Raw genomic sequence first — 27,653 nt, forward strand, 5'->3', positions numbered from 1 at the left:
AGCGAAGGCGGCGAGGGAGAAATCCCGTTCGCGAGTAATGAGGAACAATTTCGCGCGTCGTCACACTTTAATTGCAAATCGAAAATTAGAAATGAATTTTTCATCGATTTGTACGACTTCGAAATGTAGTTATAGATTAACGTCCAGCCTTTGTTCAAGCTTATTTTGACATTTCTCAATCCAGTAGTGGTTGTCCCATGGTTGATTGAATGTTTACAAGAGATAGTTCATGTCCGATAGACACCCACTGCAAGGAGAAGGCTTCCCTCGCATCCAGCGATTTCTCTCGACCTTAACTATGCCGTCCAACTAGAGGATAATAAAAAAGAATCACACCATTCTCCGCAAACAGAGTAGATAACAATTAGTCAATACGTCAGGCGTCGCCGCATCTGACGAAGAATTTTTTTTTTAATTTATGATCTCGTGGATTTTGGATCCGTGAACCCTGAGTCCGAAGAAGCTGTAATAGCCAGAAAGGTTAACAGCGTCTAACAACAATCGAAAATAGCCTTGAGACCCTTAATATTAACTTGAAAGTAAACTCGGAGTGAAGATCCTGGCGCGGGTTGAGTTCACGCTATTTACAACAACGTATGCACAACTTTCCCCCCGTAATCGATTCAATCACAACCAAATCGAATGCAGCCGCACGCGTGCAGCTTGTGTGGTTTTAATTAGCGCTGTGACGTGACCAGCGACACTTAGTCTGCGAGAGGAAGGCCAGTGTTGTGCTGCGCGCGATGTCGACATCTCGATATCACTCCTTCTTCCTCAACACTGACACCTTTTTCAAAGAAATCATTATTAAAATAGCAAAACCTCCACAATTGGCATAAGCTCTCCTCCCCCCCCCCCCAGATAATAGCAAAGCAATAGCAACTATTTATTGATATTATTATACAATTACATTTATGTAAGTCATAAATAAGAATTATGCCAAGAGCTCAATATAATAGAAACTAGGATCAGACTGAAAGTTGAAAGTTTCCGTTGGGACACAACGGAAACTTTCAACTTAAATCTGCGGGGGTTCAAGCCTCCCTTGAACTGAGAAGAGCTCACTATAAACAGACAGATTTTTATGGTCACTTTCAAAATGTTTCAAAAGGGACCGCGTACTTAAAACAGGTGGCGCAAAAGTAATGTCATAATGTGAAAGTGCCTTAATTTCTACAAACGGCGCCAAAAGTCACTGCGCTTGGCATTTATAATGTAGATTATATAAATATATGTCATTGCTTGTTGACAATTAATTCTCTATATATCTTTATTATATTATGTCATAATTTTTGCGCCACCTGTTATTAATTACAAATATGTACCTCATGTTTATCTCTGTTTCTTTGTTTTGTTATATCTTCAATGTTTTTTGACTCAAATCTTTAAGTAATTAACGATCACTACATGGATTAAATAAATAATAAATAAATAGTTTATCATTTTGTTATTGTCGTTTTTATTTACAAAATTAGAATACGCAAACAGTGAAACTTGCGAAACTACATAAAACTTTATTTATATAAAGTAATATAAATTATCAACTGTCATTTAGTTTCCATAAACTGCACCAAAAATAAATAAAGGTGTTACGGTACGATATGTGTATATAGTTCAAAATCACCAAGGTTGCGAATTTGAAGATGATGATCATGACCAAAAAAGTGCAAAGTGTAATGACTTTAAGGCTCTTCTTTCTCGGCGACTATGTAGCAACGCTGTCGCGCGTTTAGAAAACGCATGTTAGTCACATTTGCGTCCGACAGCTGCGATGCCAACGCGCTACAGCTTCGTAACGAGCAGAAATTGTAAGGGAGGTGGCGCGAGGGCGTAGCACCAAGCGTCACGACTATATTGCATTTGTATCGCGACAGAAACGCGACGGTATTGCTTTTGCATTGTAACTGAATGTTCGTGAGCGCGGGCGCACAGCAAGCAACCGCTTCGCGACAATGACTATCATCACTATAAAAATTCACCGTCCTCGACCAGCCTTATTTTATACAGTCGCAAAATTTATATTCTAATATACTTTGAACAGGTTAGCGCACAGAATTTAAAGTTTTCTAGTAAATATAATAAAAAGATCTCTTCGGAAATGTTTTTATAATTTTCAGTAATTAATTTCAAAAACAAAGTAGATAATTTAAACTCTATTTAATAACGTAGGTATATTATATAAACAATAAATAAAACAATACATACAAAGTCTTATACAAGAAAAATACGTTTAAAAAATTAAAGAACATGCTGCATAAAAACATATATTTAAATTCATAAAAATATATATTTTTTAATATTCAAAACTAACTTTTAAATATCGAATTATTGTTATATAAAGACATTTAACGGAATAAAATATCTGTAATGTATATTACATTGTTTTTTTATTTAAAAAAAATTAAGCACGATTTACGCGTATTTTATTAAAATAATGCAATGTTCCCGGAAATGATGAACCGTACCCTTAATGATAAAAACATTACTGAAATGATTATATTACATATATCATAATAATTACGTTTCTTCATATATGTATGTATAAGTACACATACCGATAGTGTATGGTTTTCTTTAAAATATTTTAATACATATATCTTTACTCGAAATTGTAACATAGCACACCATTCCTATAACACATTATTGATAACTATGTTCCTCGAACAAATAAATTATTAAAATTTATTGGAATTAGTAAGCTGGACAACTGACACCCTGAAGACAGATTAAAAGTAAAGCCACAAATTATAAACACATTAGTAACCTTGATTTGCAATTTGAACGGAAATTACTTTTTATAACAAGATTAATCTATGATGAAATTAAAAAAAGAACAGCAGTTAATCGATTTAATAGATGTACTTGAATTATTTGCAATTATAAGATTTATAATAAATTATTGATCCAATTACACGCGGGCTCGGCCAGTGATCACGGAGCTAATCGATGCAAGGGATTATCTGCGCTGGGAACGTAACAGGGTTAGTCGGCCGCGATCGCGCGGACATGGAATCGATTCTGATCGCGTCTCGTGGTTATACTGAATGTCGATTAGTTTGCCCACGCGGGCCTTCACCAGCGCGCACCGAATGCACCTAGAATCTCGAGCTGGAGAATCATCGTCGCCAAAATCAACTAGAGGCTGTTACAAACAGCGTCTGACTGTACCGAGGCTTTGCGGCTGCAAGTTATTGGGTTGATATATTTTTCCAAACATTATATTCTGAAAGAGTTCAATTTGATATAAACTAGAAATAAACATAACTGTAACACCTTGCGAAGCAGAGTACAGTTTAAAATAAAGTAAATGAGAAAAATAAATAGATAGTAGTCTTTTGAACACTGAACGCAGACCGTTTCAACCCTTTTCTATTGGAAACCCGTGGGTGAAAATAACGATTATATATTTATTAAAAATTCCGTATGGTTCAAGGGAATAGAGGACACTTACCCCAGTGTGCGGATATGAAGTCGCAAGGTGGCGGTACTTGAAGTTATATTCGTGACTGTATTTAAGATAAACGCGGCATAGGAACGATGCTGTTGGTTTTCAAGGTTTGAATGAACAAGGGGAGAGAAGTCTGCCATACATGATAACTGAGTAGATGTCTCATGACTGTATAATTTGAAAGTCTCCAAAAGTTTTTACTACATTACTATTTATACGACCTATAAGGGTCATTACACTCACCGGTGCCGCAATGTACGCGGCCTTTGTTCGGGAACACGCAGCAAGTAACTACCACTAAGTTACGGCCTCGCGGACAAGGGGCTCTGTGCGAGGCTGCGACATGAGTGCCGCGGTTGTAATTGCTTCGCGTAATAAAACATTGTTATGTCAACAGCCTTCCGTGCACGCGGCCGCCGATTGTTAACCAGATCGTCACCTACACATCGAAATCCGTTGAAAATAGAAATGATTATTATTTCAGCCGTAAGACATCCACTATTGGACGCGTTGGAGTGGAACTGTGATCACTGGACGCCGAATGTAAGCCGATTTCTACCAGTCTTATTAGAAATCTACGGGGGACCTCAATGTCTGCACGAATATTATATAATATCGATGTATTCAGGGTGAATCGGTGAAAAAAATAATTGTAGTCGAGACTCAAACCTTTGAAAAAATTGAACTCTGTACCTTATTTATTGGTTCCCAACGAATTTTGAAATGACTTTTATACTAATAGAGATTTAGTTAATAACTATTTCCACCGGAGCTAACATGACAGATCGCAAATGTAATGTTATACATAAATCTATTGAAATGCAGTTAAAAAATAGCTTTCGAATTTAACTACATACCGCCGATCCTTGAGAAAACGGTTTAAAGAAATCGTTATTGTTACTGTGACCTCACGATATATTTAATTTATAACACGTACGTTTAAAATAATTATAGTTAATTTTAAAAAAGTGTCGTTCATAGTGTATTCACAAGCCACCGTAAAATACTGACTGTACCAAAATTTCGACTACTAAGACGTCTTATGTCATTTCAGAACCTTAAAGCAATAGCGGAATTCTGTTCCGCGCTATGCGGCCTGTCTACTGCTGCTTCAACTAGCCTATGCGATTGCCATGTCGGACATCTTCGTTTCTACGGAAGTCATATATACTATACGGTGGACATACTTAATGTCTAGCTAATAGTAGTACCAAAAATAGTGCAATAAACAGTATAATATAAGATAATAATTATAAAGAAAATACGTGTTAAATATTTAAACAATAAATGTAATGCTGCAAAATAAAATAGTAAGGAAACCTAGAATGTAGTGGTTGAGGATGGATGTACGGCTAATGGAATGAAAGAGAAAGACTGGGAAAATTGTAGAACGAAAGAAACAGTACGACAGATAAGATGATACATGAAAGAGAAGAATGATAATAATAAAAAATATGAATAAATTACTAGAAATAAAAAGTCCCTATCCCACACGAGATAGGGGAACGAGAGGTCCCCAACAGCGGGGACCATAAAAAAAAGTCTAGCTAACATCTCTATTATCGTAGATTTATTTTACTGTATTTATTGGTTAAGTAGATATAATTCATACCCCGATACACTAAATGGCGTTAGCAGTCGATTAAATGGCAATTATGAAACACTTTGTCTTATAGCACATAAGGAGAGCGATTTTCAACAATCATAAATTCTTTGAGATAGACAGCTGGTTTACATCACATCTCCGCATAGACATTTAATGTAATATTGTCGTAACTAATAATACTATTTTTTATTCCATGTAACTTTATAGTTATAAGTTTTATAATTTCACATAAGTTTTTTCACCTTTTCTTACTTAGGATGAACTTCCGCAAGGTAACGCCTGATTCCATTAAATATTTAAGATCATTTAACAATGTTGTTAATAAAGTAAGGAAACGGATTCTCATCGTCGGTATGAAAAAAAAATATAAATTAATTATTTATTCTTCCATATCAATTTCATCCCCTTCAAAGTAATCCCCGTTCGATAAAACGCACTTTTACCACTGCATGTGCGGAAGTGGCTAAGTATTGGTCCTTTTCTTAATTAAATGATCTTGTTTCCAATCTCGTATTTTATCATAAATCGAACGCCGAGTGTAAATTGGTTCGCGCGAGACGATGCCGGGCCGTGATAACACGGAGTCGCGGTCCCGCGGATGCTGCCGCTGCGGCGTGCTAAAGAGTTGTAGATAACGCGCGTTATCGCAGCCGCGGCTGCTTGTCCGTCTTATCGCGACTCGCGGAGATACGACCCGTCGCAACGTGCGCGTTCATTTCTTTTTATCGCTTCTTTTGTTTCAAAAATACTTTTACTAGTGATAATTTTAGACATCTGAACTGCTGTTCATTGTGTTCAATCATTTCACGCGTAATAACGTTCACTGTTCATCTGTTCTCACAGATTAGCATATTATCCTTATGGCATATTATTCTGGGGCAGCGCGACAGATACGAGGGTCAAACTGAAAGTTCTTAGAAAATCAAAAACTAAGCATTCTAGCAAGTTATTAGTTTTATTATAACTTTTCAAAATAGCGTCCATTTACATCAATACATCGCTGCATTCGATGGAACCATTGAGAAAAGCACCTTGCCCACTCGGCCTTAGGGGTCTCTTCGACGGCGTTTTGAAACGCAGCCACTGCTTCTTCGGCGTCCATAAAATGTTTTCCTCGAAGTTTTTCTTTTATTTTCGGGAATAAATAAAAATCACAGGGTGCGAGGTCGGGGCTATACGGCGGGTGACCCAGTAATTCCACGTCTGAGGTCGCCAAATAGTCGATCGTTTGCCTGGCGGTGTGCGACGAGGCATTGTCGTGATGAAGGAGGATCCTGCTGCGAGGTCGTTTCTCTCGAACTTTTTCCAAGACAAGTGGCAAACAGTTGTTAGTGTACCACTCTGCATTAACCGTTTTCTGATCCTCTAAGACAACTGTCGCGTAATGACCTGTCTTTCCGAAGAACGAGGCCACCATCTTTTTTCCAACACTTCGACCTCTCTTCACTTTAGTTGGCAACTCTTCGGAAGGAAACACCCACTGAGCAGACTGTCTTTTGGTTTCCGGATCATAACAGTAAATACAGCTTTCGTCACCCGTTAGTATGTCGAACACAGCATTTGAGTCACCTCCGTTAAATTTTTGGATCATTTCTCGGCACCAATCAACACGGCGGAGTTTTTGAGCCTCGGTCAAATTATGCGGTATCCAGCGGGCACAAAGCTTCCTGACCGCTAAATGTTCATGGAGGATTTTGTGCACTTGACTCATACCTATGCCTAGACTTGTCCGAATTTGCTGATAGGTCACTCTTTTGTCAGTCTCTATCATACGCCGCACAACACTGATATTGTCTTCAGTCGTCGCTGTAGAAGGCCGTCCCTCACGCAAATCATCGGTGAGATTAGTTCGACCACGTTTGAATTCATTAAACCAGTTGTAAACTGTGGCACGAGATGGGGCTTCATCGTGAAAAGCCAATCGAAGTCTATCATAACTTTCTTGTTGACTTATATGACATCGAAAGTCATAAAAAATCATTGCACGAAAATTTTCTCGGCTTAAATTCATTCTGACGTGCACAGACAATTTTCAATTTGCCGCCAAATCGTAAAACAAATGACAAATGAATGAAATGTATACTCAATATTATTGGTAAAGAGTTCTATTTTCAAAATTTAAACTTATTTTTTTAATATAATGCTTGCAAAACCTTAACTCTTGTCACCAGCCTCTACATATAATACAAAGTGGTATATGAATGCTTTATGCATATATAACTGCATATAAATGACGGCATATGATGAATGATGCGGGCAGCGCAAGATTGTTCATCGTGATGATCTTTGCTGGGGCGGTCCTGGGTCTTATAGTGAGCATTAAAATTTTAAACGCACTTCGGTTTGCCTTGACTTCGACTTGCGGAAACAGAATGGTTTACGCAAAGTGCGGCAACAAAAAAAAATCCTAATCAAATAACGCCTTCAATACCTCGTGGGTAAGCAACGTGACGGATTCGCATTAAGTTTTACGTTATCGACAACGGGTTTCGTTTGAGGCGCGATAAGCCGCCGCGAGGCGCACGAACTCACGCTCCAGCGGCTCCCACACGTCACAGCCTTTTGTCCCACAGTTGCTCTTAACACCTCTTAAGTATTAAACTCGACAACGGGATTCATCTTATCAGATATGTAAATATATAAAGAATTATATATTACAATCCCAAAACTCTGAAATGGTGCGACCAATTCAGTTCTTTTTCGTACGTTTGTAAAATTGCGAGTTAGGTTCTTAAGGATAACTGGAAAAATAGCCTTAACCATATAAAATAATTTTTGACCTGTTCGACCAATTAACACATTTGTCCCAAACACTTTTGTCTTCTATTATATCAAATAACGGACGTGTAGGATGTAATGAAACAAGAAATGTAATGTAACCGTAAAGCATCACTTTCTTGTTGGATTTCCATATAAAATAAAAAAACAATTCGCTCGCTTCAAAGTAATCTCCGTCCGGTACGATACACTGTTGCCAACACTTTTTCCAGTTCTCGAAATATCGGAATTGTCTTTTTTCGGTATAGCCTTTAATACCTTCGATTCAGTTTTTATCATCTCAATTGTCAAAACGGTGTCCCCACATTGCCTTTTGAGTTTGCTGAATAGCCAAAAGAGGTGAAATACGTTGATCGCAGAACAATTTAAGTAACGTTAAAACCAACCAATGCAGTTTGACATCGACCAATCGAAACTTGACGCGTTTGAGACCAAAACATCCTTCAAATTGGTTCGGGCTGAGACAAATGTAATACATACACACACATATATATAACCGTACATTATATAAAAAAAAAATAATTTGATCGCGACAAGACTACAATAACCTACGAAAAATACTGTAATAAATATATCGTATTTGTCATTTGTATTTAACTGGTCAAAATATCAAAACGCTGTTAATTCTTTGAACTACAAATAGGTATTGCTAAAATACGACATTGTTTTACCAAAAAATTACAATTTAGTAATCAAAAACATAAAGTTATTATAATAACGTATTTAATTATACGCGCATTCAAGTATAATAAGTTTTTGATTATGGTCACCGACCCAACCGAAGTTTGGTTCAATCGGCACCCTCGAGTCTGAATGGTGGACGCATGGCGACAAAACCGTGATACTCTTTCGAGCCCAACATGCCGAGCACAAAAGCACCTAAAATCTCGACGGCCTCTCAGTCCGTTGAAATATCTATGTAACAGCCCGAGCCGAGATTATTTAAGACGTTGATAGACACATACACCTTTCCATCTCTAATCCTCAGCGATTAAACGCTACAAAGGCAAAGATTAGTTACTGACATTCATCACCATTTACCGGTAGAAGAAGTCTAGATCCTCCATCTTTAGACAACTTTAACAAGGTTGTGGGTATCTTCCTGACGGTAGGTCTTGAAGGTAACGACAACACGAAGTCCAAAGTAGGAGTGTATGTTCATCAAGCTTAGCCAATATAAATCGACAGCCAATCACAAGTGGAGAAATGTTGTAGAGCGCTGTCGCCCGATGTATGTAAACAATTATATTTCTGTGGAATTCCCCTTTTCGATGCGCCGCTGAAGATTACGTTCTACGCTACGCTTGTTGGCCTGTGGTGTACACTACAAAATCTTCTTTAAGAAAATAGAAATCTAATTCCAGTATAACTCTGCCAACATAGAAACAACCCACCGTGAAATAACTCTAATAGTCTACCATGGTCTTCGCGTTATTGAATCATAGCATCTCTTTATATATAAATCGTTACCATGGCTCATCTTTAATATTAGGAAACATCTCGTCGAATATATCGCAGTGCGTAAAAACGAAAGTCTAACTAATACGTTTTACCAGGTCGACTTGCGGGTCTAAAACCTGGTTTTTACTATGGGTCTTGTTTGAAGAGCTCAGTCGCTTAACGAAATATGAAAAGGTCTCTACTTGGGATTTGTGCAGGAGATCGAATCACAAATAAGAAAATAGTAAACGAACAAAAGTGATAGACAGCCCGGTGAGGTGGCAGTGAATATGCAATGGAAGCAATATTAGGTCACATGAACTCGCGAGTGCTAATGCACTTCCTCATCCTCCTACTCCAAGGGTTCTCTCCAAAATTCCAAAGGTTCGTTCGACCACCTCTTGGTTGACCGTAAAGTTAAAAAGTGGACATTGTCGGTGCGTCGTAAAATACAAACAAAACATGAATTTTAAAAGACAGTAAATATTACGACACGAAGTAACGCGTGAAAAATAAAATAAAAGGGTGTTAGAAAAAGGCCATAAAGCGCGCAGAACAGATGGCAAGTGAGTCTTTAAGGTTCAAGAGGCTGCTGATCTACAAGCTCTATGTAGGTGCATCTACAGGATGTACAAACCGCCTTGTCAAAATACGGTGCATGCGCGCCACATTCAACCCAACAGTGGACATCTTACAACTAAAATAATGATGATCGTATCATTGAATATGGACTAAGTGGAGACCAGTTCGTTACCATGTTATAACACTACCTAACATTAGGTGCGGTGGCCGACAAATAATAACAGACATTAAATCAAACGACTGCAAATAGATTTACACGCGATACTTAATAAGCGAGTTAGCTGTTAAAACTTATTGCAATAAATTAATGTTTGAAATGTAGCGGTAAAGGCGATAGGAATTTAAATAAATATGCATCTCCTAGATAATTTGAAAGTTAATCGTCTGAATTTATAGAACAGATTGCTAATTAAACAATCCATGTAAGTAAACATAATTAATCCGTAAATACTCGTACATCGTAAGTTTTTGTAAATCAAATTGTACGATTTGGGTTTGCGTTGTTCCATAGCTCTAACAATGAAGATATAGGTAATCTATGTTTCAGGATATAATTTAATTTATCGTAAAAATAAGTATATTTATTATGTAAATTTCAAATGCTGCCTAACAAGATGACCAATTGAAAACTTGCTATAACGTTGTGTTCAGAGAATTATGTAGTTAAGAAAATATAAGACTTCCTTCATTTAGTTTTTACAACGGCATCCGTGTTTTTGCAAATTCATTTATGTTAAATAATAGCCTATTGTTTTATTATTTACGACGAAATAACAAGAGAAAAAATCACGAAAACCAAAGGTAATCAAATAATTTAAGTGTAAACAAACAAGTGTAACATCAGCACCGACGTACCTTATCCTGGCACATGTGACTACCCCGCGGCGCTGGCATACAACAGTTTATTTAACTTCACTGTGCACTTGGAAGATTCAAAGAGATTTCTCACATATTCGTAAAGAACGGACAGAGCGAGTTTTAACGCACGTGTGACTGCGACCAGACCGCGAGCCGTACTGAGCCGGCGTCGCACCGCAGCGCACGCCGCGGGAAAGTGGACGGCGCTCTGCGAGAGGGACGCAGCGAAGGTCAAGTTCGCACGCCGACAATTCTGCCTAAATTCCCTTTCATACCGTTACTCATGTATCGGAACAGAGTTGCGACATTCTACTTGTCCAAATCTGACTCTTGCACGTCTTTCGTGGTATTGATTGGTCATTGGCTTCTTATTGACACAGCACAATCGACAGATTTCCAACTGGTCTTAACAATTTTTATTTTGTTTTGGAAAACAGATTGTTGCAGATATTAACATATTCATTTGTTTACAAATTGGAGATATTTATTCCTCATCATCATCATAATTTCAGTCACAGGACGTCCACTGTTAGACAAAAGCCTTCGTCATAAACGTTCTATCAAATCGGTTGGAAGCGGCGTGAATCCAGACCATTACCTAAAGAGGTCCGTGGTATCTACTCTCCCACCCCCACTGGTTATTTGTTTTGCGCTTAGTAACATTATGGTAAACGTTCAGGTATTGATAATAATTCATTATTTACTATAAAATCACAAAGAAAAGACGCAGACGTTGCAGACTTCAGATTTAGTGGAAAAAAATGTAATGATTTGTATGATTTTGTTTTGTGTCCGATATATTATTCCAGTATAATACACCGACCACACACAAATATATGCAAGCAAGTGAGTTGAATATAGCTCTCTTATACTTTTACTATTTATATATTAAAAGTTTTCTTATCGTGTACCAATGTCAAATTATGGCACTATAATATAAGCATATATGTAACTAAGGCTTAATCTTTAAATGCAAACGGACCAAATTAACACCTAATATTTTTTATGTTCGGGGCATACTCGTTTACGAAATATAGCAAGTTTGAACCCGGATAATCGATGACGGATCAATTCGCCGGAAATGCAAAATAGGTAGTACGACGAGTCATCAACACACGCGGCCTGTGAACAACCAACAGACAAACCTTACGACCGAAGACTGCAACAAAGGAGTGCACTAGGGCATCGGCGATTGTTCGTGGATGTCCTTGGCCAATTAAGATCACTTATTATTGGGCAAACCGACTTCATTATCGAAGTAAGAGAAAAAGATGATCATTTTGCAATGTAAAATAGTAATCAAATGTTGCACAAAGTGCAATATCTGATCCATGACACCGATGCGAAAAAGTTAAAGTAAAAACTGCTGCAGATTTCGAAAACCTTTCAGTAGCGGGTTGTTTACATATAAGCAGTGGATGATCAAATAGCCTGGATTTACAAACTTGTTTATAATCACCTACATTAGCAATCGCGTTGTGTAGTGCTGTAATATTAATTACAGCTGACGAGAACTGTTGCGAGCCGCGCGGTCGCGTTGCCCAACTTCGCGTCGGACACGCACTGACCCAGTGCTGTCGTCGCGGTCTATTAAGGTCACATTATTGCTTATTAAACGATTAAACTGCATACAATACTGCATTAGATTGGAGTTATATGTGCAATTTGATGTAGTTTTCTTTGGTTACCGACCTAACTCTAAGAATTGCTCGTCTACCAAAAGGTTATTCAGTGGTGACCACAAGCCGGTGGACCGACTACATAGTTAATCATAGGTAATCTATCAGCTGATAAGATTTGACCAGATAAATCAGCAAAGCCTTCTTTGGTATAAACTAGAATCAGATCAACCTTCTCTATAATAGCGTCCTTCATCTTAAAGCTACGAGGGTTATTAGCACACCCTGATATGAAAACAGCTTCCGACAAACTGACGGATTTTTTCTCACTTCTACTTTTTAATACAGAGAGTAGCAGTTGAGCAATTTTTACTATCGAACTATATAAGTACGATAATACGGCAATACCAGTTTCGGTTGCAGCAAGGGGTCGAAGAAAGGAACATCGCATCACTTACGGACAACGAGGAGAGCTGTGGGACTTTTCTACAGTATAGCCAGAAGTGTCATGGGAGAGACCATTAACAGGAAAAAGTAGGCAAAAAACAAAAAAAGTGTATAGGACTTGTCTAAGTAAATACCTAAATGTGATCTGAAAGTGTGATGATGAATGAAAGAATTAGGAAAAAATTAAATGAATAAAAGAATTTGTGAAGAATAAATGATATTGAGACCGCAAATAACAAAAAAATCTGTATCAAAAAATATTTTGTAGAAATACTCTCTGCATACTCAACACAGGGAGAGTACGAGAGGCCTTCAGAAGTAGGAGTCATAAATAAGCATAATTATCACTTTGAAAATTCTTTAAATAAAGTTTTAGCTTAATTAACTTTTTGTCATTACTATCAAATCTAGAAGTCGTTCTGTCCAATGTGAAAAATGTGTGTTAAAAGATAATTACAAGCATGCAAGGTTGTCACCGATAAATCCAGACATGCAAAAAACCAGTAATAACTTGGTATTAAACCTAAATATGAGTGAACGCCGAACTATTACGTCAGTTGCGTCGTGAGAACTTGTCGCAAAAGTATGCAAAGTATTAATGGTAATGAAAAAACGAAACATGAATTATTTAGTTGAATAATAATAATTATTTTTGTTAACATCTGTTCAAACATTTTAAGACTGGATTCTGATAGAGTATATTCACTGTATTACAAAAGCTAATGTCTATCCAATTTTAATCTAAATCTGAGTTTAAAAGTACAAAAGAATAATCTATGTAATACTTAGAAATTGTAAACAATACAGAAAAAACCCTACAAAAGAAAAAAAACAGCGAAAAAGGAATAATGTGCTTGCTTTTGGTGACTCAGTGTTAGTTTATGTATGATAACGTGTGTGTGTTTGTGTGCGTGTTTGTGTGTGAGTATGTATGCACGTGTGTAATAAAATCGTGATTATAGTTGTTATACGTTTTCTCTCAGAATAAAAAAAAAGTTGTTACAATTAAAGATGGCAGCTTTAACTCTCCTGCATATCACCATTCCAGCATCCGCAGCATGTGAATCAATCTACGCGCCCTCCTCTCCCTCTCGCTCGCCCCTTTCTCCGGGATCGCGGGAGAGGGACGGGACACCGAGTAGCGTACGCTCTCCCCGTAGACTCGGGGGTAGACTGAATAGGCAATCGATCGCGGAAGGTGGGGTGTTAAAATAGCTAATATTAATAAAGAACTTGAATGTAAATATAATTGTTATACAAATATAGCGGCCGTTGGCGTGACGTTGAAAGCTCATATCATATATATCGCTCCCTCTCCTCCGACGAAAGCTTATACATTGTTCGTAAAAGCTCAAAATGTTTTGCTTTACTTGCATTTATATATTTTATTATACTACTACTTACTACTTTAGAATTTTTTTTGTAAATTTAGAATTTTTACTGTCCGATTTCGTGATATTATAAGATAAATAAAGAGGAAAAATGTATTAAAAGTGAAATGTTTATTTATTCACACTTTACCGTACACGATAAAAAGTTATAGCATGTTAAATTTATACAGCGATGTGCTAATAGCGATCTTATTACTGGAAGCGATGACTTCTGCAAGGTTTAGAATTTCTCCATAGATATCTATGATGGTATATACCATAATCGCCACGGGTTGGCGGTAGTGTGGAATTATGCTAAGCAGAGGACGCTGTTACCCGTATGGAAACTTTTTGAGAGCAGTGGCAATCATATATAACCAGAAAGCATAGTGTCAATTATATATAGGACTGTATTCCAGAGACCCTCTACCACTGGGCACCCACTGCTCGGGGATGTGCATAAAATAAAATAAAAACAAACTATAGAATATATTAAACATGTATATACATATATTTTATGTGTTCATCATTTCATCATCCTTATGGATTGCTGATTCTACCAGATGACAGTACATGCATATACTTAAATACAAGTAATTTTTACATACATAATATTCTGATTTTGAAACAAAAAATAAATATTTTAAGATAAATTGCTTTCAAAATGTGACCCATGTGTACGGAACCAAACTAAACCAAACGTCATATCTGTTATGTCTTTAACATTTTCATATAATGTATTCTTCCCATTTACTTTTATTTTATATATTTATAACATAAATATATTTTCTTGTTTCAATTATAATACTGAAATAAATAATTTAAAAAGATTGTCATGTTTCTTATTGTTTTATTGTATGAAACTAGCCTAGCGGGCCAGCGCTTGTTTGGTTGCATGCCTACAGTCCAACTGAATATTGTACGACAGGGCTAATATTTTTAAAAATCCAAAACTTATATGCGGTTTAATCGGAAACGAAATTCAATAATTTTAAAAACGAAATTACTGTTGTTCTTGATATTAATATAAAAATACGTAAAGTCTTTTCCAAAGTTTTATTTATATCTAATAAAACACTTTTATGGCACAAGGTTGAGAATCTCGACATAGTATTTTTTCAATATATTAAGGAACTGAAACGTTCGTATAAAACGACCCTCTTCTATTCCAATATAAAACGCATAGCAAATTAGAACACCTGTGACAGTCAAACATATGACGTCAATTTGAACAAAAAAGCCGCCCCAGGATGTAATCAAACCAATATACGTTTTTTGTTTTACTATTTATAGGCAATGATTTTGACATCTGTCTCACCCGATGTTAGGTGATGACGAGGTCTACCGTGCTAAATGCTTGCCAAGAAGAAACCTATTCACTCTTGTTTTGAAGACTCCCTAAGTTATAGCTAGCGTAAAAAATAATAAGGAATGCAATAGAGAAAAATAAAAGCCAATAAAAATGTAAAAACAAAAATAAAAAATAATGTAAAACAAATCAATATGTAATATTCCTATAAAGAAATAAAATAATAAAAATGTAAGAGTAATAATAATAATAGAATATAAGTAAAAAATGTGATATAGAGCATTAAAAGAATATAAGAAAATGTAACAGTAATGAGGAATGAATGAAAGGCGATACAGAGCGAAAGGGAAAGATAGTGGAATTGTGGAAAGAAAGAAATGAATGAAAGATAATGTAATATGATAAAGAAAATAAAAGAAAGTTTGTGGAAAAGTTAATAAATGTAAATAAAAAGTCCCTGTCCTACGCCAGATAGGGGGTACGAGAGGCTCCCAATAACGGGGGTTCCGTAAAAAAAGTTATAACTAGCTAGCTAGCTGTAAACAACAACGCTCGCAGTTTGTTCCATATCTTGCCTATTTGCACTATAAAAGTATTAATAAAACGCTGAGTGCCGGTTAAAGAAATTTCAACCGTGTACGGATGTCGTGAATCCGCGCATCTTTACGTTCGATGGAAGAAAGGAGATGCGGGAATTATCTCATGTAATTCCGTCGCAAATTCTCCAAAATGCAACCTATAGAATATCAACAATCTAACAACTTTTCGATGATGCTCTAAGCTCTGAAGCTTAGCGCTCACCAAACCATTGTTTCCAATAATCCTCTTGGCTCTCTCTGTACTAAGTGTGTAACTTTAACTTCAACTTTTTTTAAGTTTTCGTGCACGAGGACGGAGACAACTGATTGTACGTTGTCAATACAACTCGTGGTATAATTCGCTTTTTGCATTAATTATATAAAAGTCACTGTTGTCGAACAAGTTATCCGAGGATGGGCAGCATCTTACTCTGCGTACCATAATACCACACAGCGATCACATATCCGCCTGAAAATCGTGGCGATTATGATATATCCCAACACTTTTCGAGCGGCCTATGCCTTGCATTGGGCATCTATGTGTTGAAACGGCGTCAACGACGCACAAAGGAGCAGTATATTTGGCCGTTTAAAGTTTTTACCTATATCCAATCTCCCTGTATATACATAAGGACCGAGATATAGATGTACGAACATGCAATAGACTATGTTTATCAATGTACAGATAGTATTTCAATTTTCAAGTGCATGGCCTCCCGGCGCCGCGCGCAGCTGTTTTTCAAACGATCACACAGAGAACGTGCCACTAGCTTTTTGTATATGAACTCAATCAGCATCTGTTTTCCCACGATCGTTATGTGTTGGTTGTGTTGGTGTGTATATAAACAAAGCCGGCTAGATATTAAACTTAGTAACCAGAGGTACCAGTATGCGATCGGTTGCAAGAAAGTATTGAGAAGGAAACCTTCGCTTAACAGCAATAACGAAAGAAATAAACGGTGTAGTTGAAATTATTTAAATAAAACAAATATCATCTGGAAGCTTTGGAGTCAGTTGACCGAAGAACCTGTAGGTTAATTATCAACAAAAAGCTCTCAAATAGCAAACTGCACACCCTTGAGCATCGTCGTCGAGTTGCCAGCTTATCGGTTTTTTATAGAATACACTTTGGAGAGTCCTCGAAGTCTCTTTTCGAACTGATTGAGCCATCTCCTTTCCTTTATCGGGCTACTAGTCGCAGGCAAAAGTTTCATCCATATGTTGTTGACGTACCCAAAGTCGAACTAAACGGTTTGACAGCTCGTTTTTGGTGAGAGTCGCCAAGATTTAGAACGACCTGCGTGGGTCAATTTTTCCTGATGACTTGAACTCTGGAATCTTTAAGAGTAGAGTGAACAGGTTTCTTTTTGAGGGGCGTGTACCACCTTCGTCTTCATCTACACTTTCCATCAGGTCAGACGAAAGACAAACGCCTGTTCCATTACAAGTATATAAAAGAAGGAAAAAGAAAGAAAAGCTAACTGTCCTGATATTGAAAATCGACAAACTATTATTTAGATAATAACGAAACAAAGTAATAGTAACATTGAACTAAAACAAATGTAAAAAGAAAACGTAAAAGAAAATATAAATATAGAATCCTGCAGAGAAGGCGATGGAAGTGAGGCGATGTACGAAAGGAAAGGTAAGAAAAGTAACGCAAGATATTGTGAAGGGGAGAAAAAGAGAAATGAATGTAAGATATTAAGAAAGATGATAGAGGAACATGACAGTAATAATGTTTAGTGAAAAATTATTAAATGTATAAATAGTAAGTAAAGCAGGTCTTTATCATAGTAGGGGAGAGTGAGAGGTCCCTAAAAACAGGGTCCATAAAAAAATAGTATACGAACCATTGCGTCGCACGGTACTTAGTACACTTAGTGCACCAATTTTAAAGAAAGTCATAAGACGACTGCATACAGCGCAAGTGCATTAATTATATGTAAGGGCCCGTGCGAGTCCTGAAGTGCATCGCGGGACCTTAAACAGGAGTAATTAAGCCAGCCGAGAGGACCGCAACGGTTCTTGATGTTATCGCATGCGTTCAAATTTAATTCTCAATATCATTTTAATAGAGAACAAATTGCATTGCATCCGTATGAGTACTCCATATTTTCTCAGGTACGTAATCAAAACCTTGCAATATACGGACTGTGAAGTAACAAAGGAAGAGAACCTCTCATATGTTATTAAGGAGTCACCACATATCAAGGATTTACGTCAATAAATTTAAAACAAATATGAGCGCTAGCGTTATGAAATAAATTGGTAATTCTATTCGTTGTTTTCAGCTCATGGACGCCCACTGCATGATGTAGGCCTACCCCAAAGATATCTATCAGGGGATATACCATAATCGCCACACTTGGCAGGCGAGTTCGCACTCGCAATGGTTTATGGTACGCAGAGGCTACTGCCCAACGTCTGGTAACTTGTTCGTGAGCATTGGTAATATTGTATAATTAATGCACAAAGTGTGAACTATATAGGCTTGTAACACGGGAATCGAATCCGCGACCTACGATCCTAAGTCTCAGTCTCCATCGCCGAGTTACTACTGCTCTGCAATCTAATAATACACGTTTAACATGTTCACTGCGGGCCCAATTTTGAAGAACTTTCAGCTGGTGCGGCTGAGGTCGAATCAGCCTCAAGCTGAACTTCCTAGTAGTGCGGTTGAGGCCTTTTCTGCCCCATGTTTCAATCATTTGGTAAATGTGTTGTTATTTGATCAGGAGCGTGATTCGATGTCTAATTTTATGCTTAAATTACTTGCATGGTATTGTTTTAAGTACACCTAGCTTCGCCCCGGGTTCTGACTTTTAGTTTTAGAGAAAACACCTAAAATATATTTGAGGTCGTTTTAGACCTCAAAACGCACTGAATCGGGGCGGCATTAGTGATGGGAATGAATTTATATCGATAAATGTCTATGTTATATTTCTATTACTTTTTTATATTGTTATAGTATTGTGCAGAACAGTACAAATACAAACTATTTCTTCATCTAATTTATTATATACATAATTTATTGCTTTGCGTGCTCTTCGTTAAAACAATCCAAGCACATAGCTATCTTACATTGTGCACAATTAGTCATAATTTTTTTTACTCTTTTTGCAGCCTGCATGGCACCCAATGTAAGCCGTAATTTTGCATAGCAAATGACGCAACGTTTCCTTATCTGACCCTTTGCAAGGATGTGCTGAGAGTCTCTATCCTTGCGACCCAGGTTGTATACTGGGTTTGCGTATACCGTTATAGGGGACATATATACACACAGGAGACTGGCAGAAAATGCCACTAGGCATTAAGTCCGCCTTGTGCATTATGTTTTGCAGAAAGTGTAAATAAATATATAGAAGAATTTTCAGCTTTTATAATATAACAAAGGTATGGGCGTCACGGGCTCTAAGTCTTTAAATATATAACAGAACATACACAAAAAACATTAAAGACAAGAATTTAACAAAAATAACAAACAATTAACACGTTTGCACAAAGACACGTGCTCCAGTATCGACTATGGTCGCAGCAATAAAGTCGACTTAGCTGCTCTCTCGCTGCCCGCGGCCCCCGCCGCTTGAGGTCGAAATCGGCCTCAACCCGCACCATATTCAATAATTTTGTGATCAGTGCGTTTGAGGCCGATTTCGACCTCAAATATTTTTTTTACAATATTGAGTCAACGCTTCGCAGACATAAAGAAAGCTATATTAGTCTTTGTCATACCTCATACGGTTGAGTGTAAACAGCCGCCGCACTAGAGAGAAAACACGAGTTTTACGCGCCGCACCAGTGCAAAGTCTACCATGAGGCTGAATCGACCTCAAACCGCAGTGAACGTGTTAATTTATAACTAAAAAGTACTTTTTCAAATTATCAATAAATACTGTTTCGCGAACATAGAAAAGTTATTTAAAATATATTACTACCAATGGTTTTCTCTTCACTACACATTTTCTTTGTAATATAGCCTATTTATTCTAACTTCTTAATGTACATATCTTGGATGATTTTCTGTTTTGATTGCTGCTACGACCACAATATATTTTTGACAAATCATTTTTGCGCGTTCGAATTGAAATTCGAACGCCGTTTTGAATTCGGACGCCAACAGAGCTGTGGTCACTGTCGTTGTGTTAGGGTCTTGTAAATTGTAAATACTCTTTATACATATGTGAATACAGCATCTCTATCAATATTGGCTGTCGTCTTCCTTTTTAATATGCACGAGCGGTAACTCACCTTCGCTCGCTAATCGCGTATAATTATATCAATCTAAAAATTACACTTGCCTTAGTAAATAATTATGATTTATTGTAAACAAAAGCAGTAATTTCTTTATAAATACAATTAATATAATAGTACTTGAGTTGTGATTCTAATTCCTATTCTATGATTGTCTCGAAGCAGGACAAGTAAATATAAAATAGAAAAAATGATGGCGGAGACCTATAGTCCAGGAGATGTACTGCGACTGAAATTATCATGATGATGATGAAAGTGATAGAAAAAGAAGTAGCCAAAGCAGATGATAGATGCTATGTATCTATTGAACAAGTGTCAACCCGCGGGCCCCAAATGACGGCGCCCTTTGACCAAATGCCGGCTCGCTTTGAACAACCGTCGGTGCGCCTTGAGGAACACCGTCGCATCTGTCGGCGTGCTTTTTGATAAGTGCGCCGCCGTCGGTACCCTTTGTGATATTTTCGCGGGTGTAATAGCCATCGGATTTTACTAATGGAAGACTACTTGCCGATCTTAAAGAGTAATTTCATTTTAAAAATTCCCCTCTTCATTCCAAGGCTAATGATACACACTTCACATCGGGACCCTGTCGGGCGCAATGAACCACACGCTTAACACACTCGTACTGGCCGGTGGCCGCGTGCCAGCGAGGGTGATCAGGGTCGGCCCACATCGCTTCCGGCGAAAGGTCCTCGCTCTGCAATATTTACACTATTCCTCAGGTAAAAAATCTACACTAGAATCTTTAAATGAATTGCCCCGGCACATTGTACTAGAACTCAAGGCATTTAATGGTCTGTAACGTTTGGGCAGCGACTTCAAATAAAATAATGTACCAAATAATGTATAATTGACCAGAACTTCAAAAATGTATTGTATAAATTTTATAAATGTATAAATTTTTGGTGTATTTACCCATCAGAAAAATAGTAAATAATGATTAAACGCTAATATACTCTCTTTAAAGTTTATGTAACTTCAAGTAACGTATGTATTACGATTGTCTAAAAGAGTCATATAGACCCTCGCAGACAAGAAAGTTGCAGAATAATTAGTTGTAGGAAGTTCACAGTTGGGCATTGGCCTCAGTAATTGTGATTACTACTTCGAGCTGGCATTGGAAAAAGAAGCATATTCTCTTTTCGCGTTTGATACGAATTCACAAGTCCTATTTTTACAGTGGCCCAACAATTCACCTATCCCCCTATTTACACGGTCGATACGTTCTTGAGAAAAACGTGTAAATGGAAAAATAAAAATTTTCAAGTCAAAACCGTGTAAATCGAAAAGCTTGCAGAAAATGCGCAATTTTAATATTTAACAGTTGTAGTTTTTTTCAATATTTTTAGGTGTACACAGAAATCAAAATAAAATGCATTGACAAGTAAAATATTTAATATATTACGGAAACACTGTTTTTTTTTAATAACAATACATTAAACAAAAGAACAAAAATAAAACCAAAGGTGTTTTATTATCCTTTATCACTGTCAGAAATTACTCTCATTCTTTTTTTCGGAATCGAAGGTTAGAATTCGTTTTCATCACTCGAAACTATTTGTGCCGATTCGATGTTTGAAACAGAAATATTTACATTATGTTGGTAATAAAATCGGTTATTAAAACAAAAAAAACTTATTTGGAAAACCGTGTAAAAGCGAAAACGTGTAAAACAAGTACCATGTAAATCGGGGGATAGGTGTACACAAGTTTTTTCCTGCTTCTTCTTCACAACTATAACACATGGGGAAGCAGAGTCAAAAATGAAACAGATAAGAAATAAATAGATAATAAGTTGACGATCAATAAGAGTTCTGTTTAAATTTCCAATAATGAATAAACTTATTTTATCTTATCTTTAATAACTAGAGCTTATATCAGAGTTGGTAGAAGACAATATAAACATCTCTTATTATATAAATATATATTCAAGTTATTGTTTTATTTAATACAATTCAAGACAAGATTTCTTCAATTGAATTAACTCCCGTAGCATTCACTGCATATTTACGACAAAAAAAATTACGTACTATACTACTTTGGATATTGACTGCATATATTCGTGCAATACTTGGTTACTTACTCTTTGATACATTTTTTTTTCACTAAAAGGCTCCTAAACTTTGACTAAAGATTCTTATTTGTCAAATTTCTCGTTAAAATTGGAAGTTTGTTTTTTTATTGATTCAACAATTACTAATACAATTTACAGCATTTCTGTTATGAATAAGATAACGAAAAACTTATTAATTTGGTACCGTCATATATATAACTTCACATACAGTGTTTTTTTTTTACGAAAACTCAAATTCTGGGCACTGATTCGAGTTTATGGACAGTTTTTTGAGCTCTTACTAGTTGAATTATTAAGCACTCCAGGGTTATCTGTTACTAAAAGGACGATGTAGTTCGAAGAATTGCCCGTCTGAAGTAGCAGTGGGCGGAGCACATCGCTCGTGCCTTTTCTGTTGGGGGCAAGAGGTTCTTGAATGGCGACCACGAGCCAATAGACGCGGCGTGGCTACGCCGACCACCAGGTGGACCAGCGACATGGTTAAGGTCGCGGGAAGTTGCAGGAGGCAGGCAGTGCAGGACTGGTCATTGTAGCGATCTTTGGAGGAGGTCTAAGCCTTGCAGTGGGCGTTCGTCGGCTGAAAAGAAGAAAAAGAACAAGAATGGGATCTGTATATGCATAAATATAATTGACGTCCTTGTATCTAGAGGTAAGTCAGTCCGACCAAACTGTTCTCAATAGTCCACCGGTGAGATCGGTGTAAGAGATTTTAATCACAGATTGCATTTTCATTTGTTAAAGCATTAGGTTGATGCAGCCATCGTTCAGATGCACGTCATTTCCGGATGAAACTTCTCTATTAACATGTGCAGCAGATGCCGGCTCGAACAACAACGTTCTCGTGTGAAAGCTCGCGCTTTGTCATGTGCGCAGTCAATTTGTTAAACCTTATTATTTTTGACATGTGATCTAAATATTATACTTCATAGAGAGCTTTAAAACAACTATGTGACCACAATACTCGAAGACAGCTATCAAAGACAGAGTCTAACAGTTGTGACTTGATCTAAAAGATCTAAATTTTCCCCGTGATTTCTTTCCTTATGACTCCTGTTTTGGGAACCTCTCGTTCCCCCCTGCCTTGTGGGGGGAAGAGGGGCAGGGATGTTACAAATTCGGGACAAATGATTGTTTTAATTTTTTTTCTACATTCTCTTTTTTCCTCCACATTATCTTTTATTCGTTCTTTTCACGCTTCACATGATCTGTCATTTTTTGCTTGCACATCTTTCTTGCATCTACTTCCTTCCCTCATCTACATTCCTAGATTACAATTTTACAATAATGATCACAAATTATTTTTCATCACAGACTATATTTATTTCATACATGTCTTTTGTTATTTTACTATTTGACACTATGTAACTACTTTTTTCTAGACTTTTTCAAGTCTCTCCCTTTTTTCTGTTTCTGAGATATGGTTTCCTTTTCTTGCAACTATCCCGTGGTTCGTATGAGATCTAATCAGTCTCCTATTTTTATCTTTAAATCATACTTTATGCGCGACTAAATATGTATATTTGTCTTGGTCGCCTACAAGGAATTTTATACGTGCACCTCTACAGCAAAGTGAAACAGACATCTGCATGCGGGCATATTGCATACGGTCTTGAATTGTTCGGTGGGAACACGTGGACTATATTAGTCCACATGATTATTGTGCCATGAATAATGTGCACGTGTTCTAATTCTCCTCTTCGGCTTCACTAAAAGTCACTGGAGTCACTGAAAACCCGCGTCAAGGTCAGAGTGGCTTGGCAATCCATATTATATACTAGAAAATCCGTTCTGGATGTGTTAAGATATTTCAACATATTTATTAAGTGCAACCAAAATCGCTGTGCCGCGTTTTAGGAATACTTTGTAATACGTAGGTATAGCTTCCATATAGTGTAGTATAACGGTGTATATATATTATGACTCGTGTTCACAGTGGTCAGTTTTTTATTTATTAAATCTAATTTGTATCGTGTTTACTGAGCGCAGACGGGAGAGGGATTGCCGCTATTTAGGAATCTTTCTTCTCCCTGCTGCGAGTCAGGATAGCGTTTTGTTATATACATTTTTCTTGTGGGTAAATACCGTTAAAATTTATATATTTTAACAATATAATTAAACATTTTTACTAAATAATAAATTCATTTCACTTAAAATCCCTGCCCACGCGCCACAGACCGTATAATGCCCTGAGGTTTAAGACAATGTGCCGGCCCAACTCATGTATAGATTCTTTCATGATACGATATGAGCATCTGTGGTTTTGTTTTAACATTTACGTTAAATATTTTACGGACTTTTTTTGGTCATGTTTTTGCAGGTTTATTAAGTCTCTTAATCTATTTTAACAACGCCCTAACAATGTCCAGTCTTTAAAAATGCTGGTGCAGTGCAGGCTGTGCGCCAGTATCGGTGTTGCCGTAATCGCCACATAGATGTATCTTGTGATCACATCTCGAGTCTCATCCGTGTAATACACGCACGAATTCGCATGACGTGATATGACCACCACTTGCAGGACACTATTCAGCCCGAGGGTGTCTGTTGTTAACGCTGAGCTCTCACTGAGCCTCGTGGACAGTGAGCGTCCATGAACCTGCCTCTGTGCCGTGGCCTTGGCTAAAGAGAACTTAAGTAAGAAAAGGACCAATATTTAGCCACTTCCGCACATGCAGTGGTAGTCGTGCAACAAAGTGCACCGCCCGCTGATAAATGCGCACGCGGCAAACAATGCGAACTACACAACTGCCACCGTCAAATCACTCAACACGTGTTTCACTCCTCCCACGGGGCATCTTCAGGAGCTATGTTACACCGATTAGTGCCAAACACAGATTAATGAGAACTTGTTTATTAGCTTGGGTGTGAATTTTATACAAAGCATGAAGGGATTTTGCGGTTGATTTTTCTTGAGGTTATACGGCAATAAGAACGGAGGTACGTCAAGGTTTTCACAAAGGGTCACAGTGTTCAGTTAAAGGAAGTTTCAGCGACTGAACAAAAAACAATGGCTCGAAGTTCTCTCGAACGATCATGACAGTGCGGGAGTACAGGAGATGCAACACATGAGTCCATATTAACTTTAAAATATTAATTAATAATAGTTTCCATTTTAACTAGTCAGTTAGTTTTCTTTTACTTCTTCATATATACATACATTACGAATAACATATTATATACATAGTTCAGAAAGATGTCAGTTAGCATATTTTATACAAATTTTTCATAAGTCCTAATATATTGACTATATTTGTTCCTAAAATAAATAAATAATAGCAAAGCATTTAGCACATTGCACTGGTTTAATATATGAAATTATACAAATCGGTGACTACGAATTCGTTTGCAAATATTCGCAATAATAGCGCTAGTAGCTTGCATGAAATTCCAAATTCTAGGAATGTGAACAGCTTCAAAGAATCCTGGCTTTTAATAATAAGATATTACATGACGGTGGAGTTTAAGTACACATTCCCATGCAATGCAAGGACGTTATAAACTATAACACATAACGCACTCAAATATGCAAAATATTTCTCATATGCAAATCATAACACGAGCGGAGATCAAACAAGGGTCGCGTTGAGTCCCACGATACGTGAGAGCCGCGGAGTTATAACAATTATATAAGTGTAAGTTGAATAAACAACTTACTAAATACACAGACAGGCTGATAGGTTTACACGCGAGCGCAGGACGAACAAAACCAAATAGACGCTAATAAGGAATCTAGTCCGCGTGAAGTCAGCCGGGGACACGCGGCGCGACCCGTACACTTGAAGCCAATGAAATCGGACGCGGACTCGCATAAATCCATCTCGGCTGACGGCTGCAATTAGACGCCGCGCTGTACGCGTGTATCCTTACTGATGACGTCACCAATCTAACGAACAATTATGTTAAAAATATAGCTATACAGTACAATCTATAAATATATGTAAAATAAAGATCAAAAATAAAAATTTCGAATTGTTACAGTGTTCTAAGGGAAGGCGAAGGTACAGAGGCGATGTATGAAAGGTAATAAGGTATGAAAAGGAATGGACGAGAATGAGAAGGAGAACAGAGGAATGACTGAAAGATCTTAAGAGCGACAAAAGAGGAGCGTGGGAACAACAAATGTACAAAAATGTGAACAATTTATTTTAAATAATGTCTCTGCTTACACATCGCTAGGAAGAACGAGAGGTTAACAAAAACGGAGGCCATAAAAATTTAAAGTTTGAAACTGGAAAAATCTTAGAAAAATATTAAGAAGAAATTTTGAAAAATCATGGTTAATGTATGAAAATCCTATTTATGAATATAAAAATAGTGACAACTATATAAAATAGCGTTGTAAACACGGTTAGCTAGAAATAAATGCAATCATATTTTACTAGGCTCATTTAAATAAGAAACTCCTTTGTAGGCAACTGTGTGCTGGGTAAAATATACAGCAAAATTAGTAGAAAGGCATCAGATTTATTGAAAAAAAAATATAAAAGCTTGTCAAAAGATTTAGTAGATAAATACGATCACAGACCAAAGGATTTGTTATGCAATATTAATGTACCTAATTCTTAAATGACTCATTTCAAAGGTTGATATTATAATGTACATACATATAAACAGATCAAACATTGTTAAATTATATACGTAAGCGCAACTGTTGAGTTTCTGGCCGGCTCGTGTCAGCAAATCAGGATGTCAAGCCGGTGGTAACTTACTATTTAAAATTACATTTACAATTATTGACGATTTAATAGTGCGTGTGAATATCTACATGAATAAAGATTTTTTAAATTTTAATTTGTTATTCTATATTATTATTTTATATTTTTGTAATAAGAGACGCAAGAATTGCTACAATATATGTCTCAAGCTTTTTTTTAAATGTTGTTATAATAGAGTACAATTCGATAATGATGTGTATCCCATTGGTCTCTTCTGGTCTTCGCTTGACACAACTGCGATTTAAAGTCGATACGTAGCTCGAAATGCACACCAGTACGTTAAATAAATGTATCTTGCTTCTGTTTCTGCGTTACAATCTGGTGTGAATGTAAATGTGCGACAAAGTTCATTTAACACGGCTTATATCTGGATAAATTATGCTGAGATAAATGTGCGGTTCCATTTTCTGGCAGCGGAATAATCGTCGACTCACACGTTGCTTTAAACCGGCTCGATAGATCGATGCGCGCCGAGGTTTCCGCACTGCGCCATTACGGGTCCACGGCTGACGCTGCAATTCTCGTGATATACTATGTGTATCTCTTGATGTGTTAATAAACGAAGAAATATGTGATTT

At 37.0% G+C, this 27,653-nt stretch overlaps 1 protein-coding gene across 1 annotated transcript in view; it reads right to left on the reverse strand.

Moving 5' to 3' along the window:
- Positions 1-10,856, reverse strand: part of LOC137923654 (GAS2-like protein 3) — a 76,957-nt gene extending 66,101 nt beyond the window's left edge. Inside the window, exon 1 of the mRNA XM_068766879.1 lies at positions 10,710-10,856. The gene's annotated coding sequence lies outside the window, so the exon portion shown is untranslated. The remainder of the gene's footprint in view (positions 1-10,709) is intronic.
- Between the last annotated feature and the right edge of the window lie 16,797 nt (positions 10,857-27,653).

This window comes from Battus philenor, unplaced genomic scaffold, assembly GCF_028537555.1.
Source record: "Battus philenor isolate CCGP_79_NKW_IND1 unplaced genomic scaffold, ilBatPhil1.0.hap1 SCAF_22, whole genome shotgun sequence".
Lineage (NCBI taxonomy): Eukaryota > Metazoa > Arthropoda > Insecta > Lepidoptera > Papilionidae > Battus > Battus philenor.